The sequence below is a fragment of the Oryctolagus cuniculus genome, chromosome 5 (genome assembly GCF_964237555.1).
Source record: "Oryctolagus cuniculus chromosome 5, mOryCun1.1, whole genome shotgun sequence".
NCBI lineage: Eukaryota > Metazoa > Chordata > Mammalia > Lagomorpha > Leporidae > Oryctolagus > Oryctolagus cuniculus.
Window position 1 is genome coordinate 48,786,926 of NC_091436.1, and position 8,985 is coordinate 48,795,910.

An 8,985-nucleotide genomic window follows, 5' to 3' on the forward strand; every position below is an offset into this window, starting at 1 on the left:
AGTTTTTGTTCTGAATATTTTCTTTCTAATTTCCATAATTTTACATATGTTACGATAAGCAATTGAGAGGTGTTCTGCAGTCAGAGCGAAATCTTGGTAACTTGACTTAAATTCTTATGACATTCCAGGCATCATTTTTAAGGTGCTTTCAGGTACACTGTCTTGTTTAATGGGTCTCTTATGAAATCAGTTGTCAGTCTGATTTACTCCATGAGGGTACTGTTTTTCTATAGGAGCCAAAAATGAAATCTATTGATTGACATGATGATTCATTTGTTCATTCATCCAGCTACCTATAAATTGTTGAAGGGATTAAAAAATAACCCCTAAGTGAATTTTTTTAAAATTAGGAAGGTAAGAAAACTTTTAAATTACTATGGGTCAGTGAACAGATTTTTTGTAGTGATTAGAATATGTTAATTATTCTTTGTTGAAAGAATATGAAGAGCCAAACGAATGTCAGCAATTCTATCAGTCATTGTGTATAAAGAGGATATGCTCATGTATAGCAGAATCCAATTCAGTCATAAGAAGCAATGTAAGGATAGGTGGCAGGCCAATTAAGGGTGCTCTACACATTGATCTGCCATCAAGAAGACCTAACAGGCCAGTGCACTGCATTGGTTTATATGGAAAGCCAGGGCTTCAGCAGAAGTCAACTTATGAAGAGTCCTGGCAGCTCTGCCAGCAAAGAGTTGGATCACTGGAAATGGAACTGCCCTGGAGTTGAAGCACTTCAGGTCAGAGCCACAGATCTTGTTGGCTGTAAGCTGAAAAGCCCCTCACTTGGCCCAGCTTCCAAAGTGACCACCAGTGCTGAGGTGAAAGCCAAGTAGAATCAGCAACATTGCAGGCAAAACAGTAAATTTTCTGTTAGAGATGCAACCTGGATTTACCTGACCAGCTCTCTTCCCAGGCCAAGCAGGTAACGGAAGTCAACAGGATGTGTTCTCTAATGAGGTTTACACGTCCCTCATGTACCACATGTGACGAGATAAATAGGCCTGGGACTCATAACTGGCAAGGCCTTAAAGCCCACCTGATTATTATCAGGCCCCTTCTGTCAGTTTTTATTGGCCTTTCAATTGGAAAACTTAGTTGTGGTTTAGACACCAACTTTCTTAGGTCCTCTAATAATGACTCTGTCTTTTATTCCAGACCCTGTCTAGCCCACCTGGGGCCTCTACTCTTACATCAATGGCTCTACTGCCAGTCCATGTGTATTGATGGTCCTCCCCCACCCCTGTAGAGAATTTCTCTACAGACAAACCCCTCTACATGCAGGAGATGAGCGATCTTTCTCCCAGTCTTGGTTGGAATCAGCTTCAAACCACATACATCAAAGTCTACACAAGGGTCCAGAGACCCCCCTCATTTCCTCTCCTCTATGAAATCCTCTCATTACTTGGTTAATGCCACTCTTAGGACCACTGGCTGCTATTCTCACCCTGGCTTTTATGCTATCTTGTCTGTTTAAGTGTTTACAGGAGGTGATAATGAAATGAACTAAAGCAGGCAGTCAACCAAATGCTACTACAGGGATATGCTGGGCTCCCCACTTAGGAAACAGCAGCTTGAGACATTGCTCCATGACAGCAGAGAGTAACTCATTGCTCCAAGTCAGCAGGAATTAGCTCTAAAGAGAGATCATCGTCCCTCCACCCCTCCTGGACTTTTGGGGCTGATACAATCCCATATAACACTTACTTTATATAAAAGGGGGGGTGTTAGTAAAATGGTCTTATCTGTGGCACCATCTATGCCCTGGACACCATCTTAGGCTCTGGCCCCCATGGGCACCTTGCACAGTAAGTTTTGGTCCTAAGAGCCCTGGCCCAACCACAGGTGTCAACTCCACCCCACCCTAATGGGATTTGCTGCTCCTACTTCCCTGCCCTCTGGCAAAGGTATAACAGGACCTGATCTAGCACATGTGCTCTCTCTCCTGATCCCTCTCTTACTCTCTTGCCCTCTGCCCCTGGCCTCTCAGGCTTCCCCCACCCAACAATAAATCTGTCCCTTAAAAAAATAATTTACAAAATATTTTTCTGCACTTTTCAGAAATACTATGTCCTATTATTGCTTAAATATATATAAATAAAAGCTTTATGAACGGGTCATCAAAGAAGGAGGTACCTTTCTCTGAAGGGAGGAGAGAACTTCCACTTTGACCATGGCCTTGTCTAAATATGATCAGAGTCGGTGAACTCAGGGGACTTCCATAGCCTTGGCAGCTCATGACAAGAGCCTAGGGTGATTACTGATGCCATCAACAAGAGTGTCAATTTGTTAGGTCAACAACAGGAGTCACTGTGCACTTACTCCTCATGTAGGATCTCTGTCCTTAGTGTGCTGTACATTGAGATTTAATGCTATAACTAGTACTCAAACAGTATTTTTCACTTTATGTTTCTGTGTGGGTGCAAACTGTTGAAATCTTTACTTAATGTATGCTAAACTGATCTTCTGTATATAAAGAGAATCGAAAATGAATCTTGATGTGAATGGAAGGGGAGAGGGAGTGGGAAAGGGGAGGGTTGCGGGTGGGAGGGACGTTATGGGGGGGAAGCCATTGTAATCCATAAGCTGTACTTTGGAAATTTATATTCATTAAATAAAAGTTAAAAAAAAGCTTTATGTATTTGATATATCCAGTTTATTTTCTACAAATTCATTTATGGAAAATTTTCTTAATTTTTTTAAAGATTAATTATTTAAAAGGTAGATTTACAGAGAGGCAGAGGAAGAGGCGAGACAGAGAGAGGTCTTCCATTAGCTGGTTCACTTCTTAAATGGTCACAACATTCAGAGCTGAGTTGATTTGAAGCCAGGAACCAGGAGTTTCTTCCAGGTCTCCCACACGGGTGCAGGGGCCCAAGGAGTTGGGTCATCTTCTACTGTTTCACAGGCCATAGTAGAGAGCTGGAATGGAAGTGGGGCAGCTGGGACTCATACCGGTGCCCATATGGGATGCCGACACTGTAGGTGGCAGCTTTACTCACTATGCCACAGAGCTAGCCCCCTGTTTCTTTTTTCTTTTTCTATTTTTAAGAACAAAATAGGTATTGGACTTCCTGATACAGAAAATAGTATGAATAACAAAAAAATGCAATGGCCTCTTAGGAACTAGCTCTTGTTTGACTATATTTCTGAGTAAAAACAATACTTAGGGGCCGGCGCTGTGGCATAGGGGGTTTGAATCCCAGCTGCCCCACTTCTTTTATTTATTTATTTGACAGGTAGAGTTATAGACAGAGAGAGAGACAAAGATAAAGGTCTTCCTTCTGTTGGTTCACTCCCCAAAATGGCTGCACTGTCAGTGCTGCACCAATCTGAAGCCAGGAGCCAGGTGCTTCTTCCTGGTCTCCCCTGCGGGTGCAAGGCCCAAGCACTTGGGCTATCCTCCACTGCCTTCCCGGGTCACAGCAAAGAGCTGGACTGAAAGAGGAGCAACCGGGGCTAGAACCCGGTGCCCATATGGGATACCGGTGCTGCAGGCAGAGGATTAACCAAGTGAGCCACAGCGCTGGCCCCATTTTTAAATTTTTATTTTTTTGTTTTGCTCCACTTCTGATTCAGCTCTCTGCTATGGCCTGGGAAAGCAATAGAAGATGGCCTAAGTCCTTGGCCCCTGCATCCATGTGGGAGACTTGGAAGAAGCTCCTGGCTCCTAGCTTCAGATCAGCTCAGCTCTGGCCATTGCATCCATCTGGGGAGTGAACCAGGGGATGGAAGACCTCTCTCTCTCTCTCTCTTCCTCTGCCTTTCTGTAACTCTGCCTTTTAAATAAATAAATAAATCTTAAAAAAAGAAAAAAAAACAATTTTTTTATGTATTTGTATGTATTTAGAGACAGGAAGGCACTACTTGGTTTCTTTTTTTTTTTTTTTTAAGATTTATTTATTTACTTGAAAGTCAGAGTTACACACAGAGAGGAGAGGCAGAAAGAAAGAGAGAGGTCTTCCATCCACTGGTTCACTCCCCAGATGGCTACAACGGCCAGAGCTGTGCCGCTCCAAAGCCAGGAGCCAGGAGCTTCTTCTGGGTCTCCCATGTGGGTGCAGGGGAACGAGGACTTGGGCCATCTTCTACTGCTTTCCAAGGCCATAGCAGAGAGCTAGATTGGAAGTGGAGCAGCCGGGACTCTAGCTGGTGCCCATATGGGATGCCAGCACTGCAGGCCCCTGCCCCCGTGTGGGAGACCTGGAAGAAACTCCTGGCTCCTGGCTTTATCCGCTACTCCACTGCGCCAGCCCTGCTACTTGGTTTCTTAAAGAATCGACCTTCCCTTAAGGCCTTGTTACAGAAGTTTAAACAATGTAAATGAATCCTCCATTATCAATTGTCATATCATATTTATGTGAACTATGTGTTCCGGGATCAAATACATACCTGACAAGATGCCTGGGAAGGGTTGTTATATCACAGTTTCATTTGAGTTCTTGGCATGCAGGATTGAAGAAAAGTGATTTGAAACAAATAGTACATCCTATTTAGAAGAAATTACTAGTATTCCCTTAAATAATAGGTCACAATAGAAAGATACTGACTGGAAGTTATCCTTTCCACTTTCATTCATTTTTCATATTTGTGATTTACATAGTTGATTAATTTGCTCATGAAACAATCCTGTCACAAAGTATTAAAGCACAAGACACTACCATTCCTTCAACATCTGCATTTTCAAGTTTTATACTCTGTTATATCCATAGTAGACCAACAGTTCTTGAATTTGAAAATAAAAATAAATGGGTAAAAATCTAAAAATGCAGATGCAGATGCTTGTATTACAATGGTACTAGATGAAGAGGAGACAGTGAGGGCAGAGGAAAACAGCCAACATGTTCCTGCGCCAGTGATAGAGACTCCCGACTTGGTAGACTGGGGCTTTGGGTCGCCTCTTCATCACCTGAAGATGAGTCTCAGAGAACCTGGGAAGTAAAGCAACCGGCTTCTGTGAAACATATTGATGTCATGTGCTGGTCCTTATAGTCACAGTTTTCTGTCCTGTTGTATCTGATCTAGGTAATGAGAATTTTGTGTGTCTTGGGGAAAATTTTCATGCGTTTTCTGTTGTCTGTTGAGTCTTGATTGGAACATTCACCCAATTAACCAATCAAGACCATCTCTCTTCTGAACTAATCTCAGGGACTTGCCCTTTTAGAGTCTATAAATACCCCTAGGCAATCAGCTCTCAATGGCTCCCATCTTCAGGGCCCTCTCTCCACAGACTCAGGAGCTTTATCTCACTTTTGTTTTGTTTTGTTTTGTTTTTCTGTTTTATTTTATTTGTCCCTCTTATTTACTCTCTACTTTTTTTCTCCCAGTAAACTACTTCTGCTTTACAAACTCTTCCTTATTAGTACTCCTCATTTATCATGAATGAGAGACACAAACATGGCAGAGAAAAAGAACGGTAGTAACCACAGACTCCTGCAATGCAGGGAATGTGGTTCAAGTCTTTGGATTAAAAAAAATTCCCCAGAGAAGCTAGCTATAATGGAATTTCCAGAAAAACCTCCTTTGTCCTTCAAAACGGGCCTGAAAAACCTAAATCCAAACTTTTGAAAACTACCATTATGAGATGTTATAATGATCAAAGCAGTAGAAGGAGGAGGATGAATGTGTCTCCCATTTGTAGCATAACCTCTATAGCTATTGATATATCAGTAAAAACCATTAAAGTACCAGAGTGCTTTGAAGGACAGAGGTAAAAAAGTACAGAATGTATTATCTGTCTAAATCAGAAATAGGGCTTCATGGCTAAGAACATTTTCCAAACAGTAAAATGACCCCATGATAAATTCTCTCCAACACGAAACATAGCAAAAATGAGATTTACAAGTAGATATTGTGATAACAGAAAATTAAAAGGCAGAGAGCACAAAAGAAATCAAGGCAATGCTGTAGGTTCAACAGTACTTCAAAAACTATTTACTTTGAAAGCCCTAGCAAAATATCACTCTTGTTTATAAATCGCTTATTTTTGACCACACATTGAATCCTTTACTTGCTATGTATTGAAGAACCTAGTCAGCCTTTAAGCATACTGCATTTCTTTGCCAATCTTTTAGCTGAGTGTCTCATTACAGTGGACTTTGGTTCAGGTAACTGGAAGTTGCTCATGTAAAGCCTTCAATGTGATGTTGAACATAATTTGATAGTTTTCAACAATTGCTATCTGATACTCATTTTCTGCATTCTGTTTGATTTTAATAAATTCCTTGGCAGTTTGGACTTCATTTTACATAATTATTGAATCTTGTACATCTTTACAACTAACCAACTAAATGTTGCCATCTTCATAATAGTGAACCTGAATCTTAAACACTCCACAAACTTAGGGTGTAGGTGGTGTGATAGTAAATATCCACCGAGATTTCCAATGACCATTCCAGCAGTTTTAGGCTGAAACTGATGACTCTCAACACATGCATTAGTAGTCTGTTGCTGACCTATAGTTTTAGCATAAGCAATACAGAAGCTATTGCAATGATGATCTTTTACATGGGCTCTTAAAGCACTGTCACAGGACTCTTTAAAATTCAAACCCCGGCCGGCGCTATGGCTCACTAGGTTAATCCTCCGCCTTGCGGCGCTGGCACACCGGGTTCTGGTCCCGGTTGGGGCGCCGGATTCTGTCCTGGTTGCCCCTCTTCCAGGCCAGCTCTCTGCTGTGGCCAGGGAGTGCAGTGGAGGATGGCCCAAGTGCTTGGGCCCTGCACCCCATGAGAGACCAGGAGAAGCACCTGGCTCCTGCCATCGGATCAGCGTGGTGCGCTGCGGTGCTGCGGCTGCGGCGGTAGCCATTGGAGGGTGAACCAATGGCAAAGGAAGACCTTTCTCTCTGTCTCTCACACTGTCCACTCTGCCTGTCAAAAAAAAAAAAAAAAAAAAAATTCAAACCCCCACCCCCTTCCACTGGCTGGGAGTCATTTGTTTCTTTCTGTATCTAAAAATCTGCTATTTACCAGGTTACCATGCTATGTAATTAGACCTGATCTTCATATCCTTCCGTCTTCACAGGTATGAACTGATCCATGTTTTACTGGGGAAATGCATGTGTTGCCTCTTCTCTGAGGAGATTAGCATTATTAAGCAGTGGTTGGATGTTACTGAGTGCTTCATTGAATTCCTTTAGGGATGCATGAGTGATGAATTTAGCCCATCAGATACATAATATATGAAGTCAGTCATCTTGGGCTGCTCTAAATTTTATTTTCATTTTATTTGAAAGGCACACACACACACACACACACAGAGAGAGAGAGAGAGAGAGAGAGAGAATCTTCTATCTAGTGATTCACTCCCCAAATACCTGCAATACCCAAGAGCTCAAAATACCTGTAAAGCCAAGAGCTCAAAATCTCATCTGAGTCTCTAATGTGAATGTCAGGGACCCAAGTATTTGAGCTATCTTCCACTGCTTCCCAGAGAGTGCATTAGCAAGAAGCTAGATCAGGAATAGGGGAGCCAGGAGTTGAACCAGGTACTTTGGTATGAGATGTGGTCTTCCAAGGTGCAGTGACTTAGCCACTGTGTCAAACACCTGACACCTGTGAATAATTTTGATTCCATCTTCTAGGTGGAGCAAAAGATTGTGAAGTTTTCTTATAGGAATATTTGGCTATCACCCCGGGGTAGCTTTGTGCTGTAGCAGCTTGGGGTGCTTTCTGAGCAGGCAAGAGGAGAGGCACTGCCTATTTCTTATTTTTCCAACTTAATGAGAAGTAAGGTGACACATGCTGTCTATCATTAGAGCTAGAGCCTAGTACATCCAGATAACTTAACACTCAAGTTGGCTACTTACTGAATTCCAAAAAACGTTCTTAGTGATTCATGCACAACAATTGACCTAGCTTCTCACTTAACTCTAGGAAGCTGCTATTATACAGAGGGAGGAACTTTTTTTTTTTTTCAACAAATTGAGGCATGGATACACTGAGAAATTACTTGCCAAAGATCACAGAGCTAATAAACGTGTGTGCTGAGTTTATGCATTGAATCTCAGTTGTGGCGTCTTTTTTTTTTTTTTAAAGATTTTTATTTATTTATTTGATAGGTAGAGTTACCGATAGTGAGAGAGAGAGAGACAGAGAGAAAGGTCTTCCTTCTGTTGGTTCACTCCCCAAATGGCCACAACAGCCAGAGCTGCACCAATCTGAAGCCAGGAGCCAGGAGCCAGGAGCTTCTTCCTGATCTCCCATGTGGGTGCAGGGGCCCAAGCACCTGGGCCATCTTCTACTGCTTTCCCAGGCCACAGAAGATAGCTGGGCTAGAATCCGGTGCCCATAGGGATGCCAGTGCCGCAGGCGGAGGGTTAACCTAGTGTGCCCCTGAGAGGGCCCCTGAGTTGTGGTTTCTGAAATGCTGAAATGACACAGATGTGTTAAGCTTCATAGAAGGTAGGTATTCATTTCTATCTTCATGAAAAATGTGTGGTTTAAGGCAGATTTTGTAATGCAGCAGGTTAACCTTGGATCACCTATATTCCATATGAGAGTGCCTTCAAGTTCTAACATCTCTGCTTCCAATCTGGCTTCCTGCCAATGCATCCTGGGAGGTAGCAGATAGCTCAATTGCCTGGGGCCCTACCACCCACACATCGGAGACCTGAATGGGCTTACAGGTTTCTGGCTTCAGCCTGCCCCAGATCTGGCTGTTGTGGGCATTTGGGCAGTGAAACAGTGGATGGATGATCTCTGTCTTTCCATGTCACTCTGCCTTTCAAGTAGATGAAAATAACTAAAATTTAAAATGCATAATTTTATGCTGGAACTGGATAAATAAAATTTATTTCAAGCTGTCCTTATGTGTTTAAAGTATTTTTTAATCATTTTTCTAACAGATTTTTCATCTTGGAAGTTGAGATGGGGAATAACCCGTTGAACACAGTACTGCAGTTCTAGTATCACCATCCTATTTATGTCTGTGAATAGGGAATTCTGTCATTACAACTGCATTAGCGATGCTTACCACTAGAGG

At 42.3% G+C, this 8,985-nt stretch overlaps 1 pseudogene; it reads right to left on the bottom strand.

Moving 5' to 3' along the window:
* Nucleotides 1-6,040: 6,040 nt before the first annotated feature.
* Nucleotides 6,041-8,280, bottom strand: LOC100343146 (F-actin-capping protein subunit alpha-1 pseudogene; annotated as a pseudogene).
* Between the last annotated feature and the right edge of the window lie 705 nt (nt 8,281-8,985).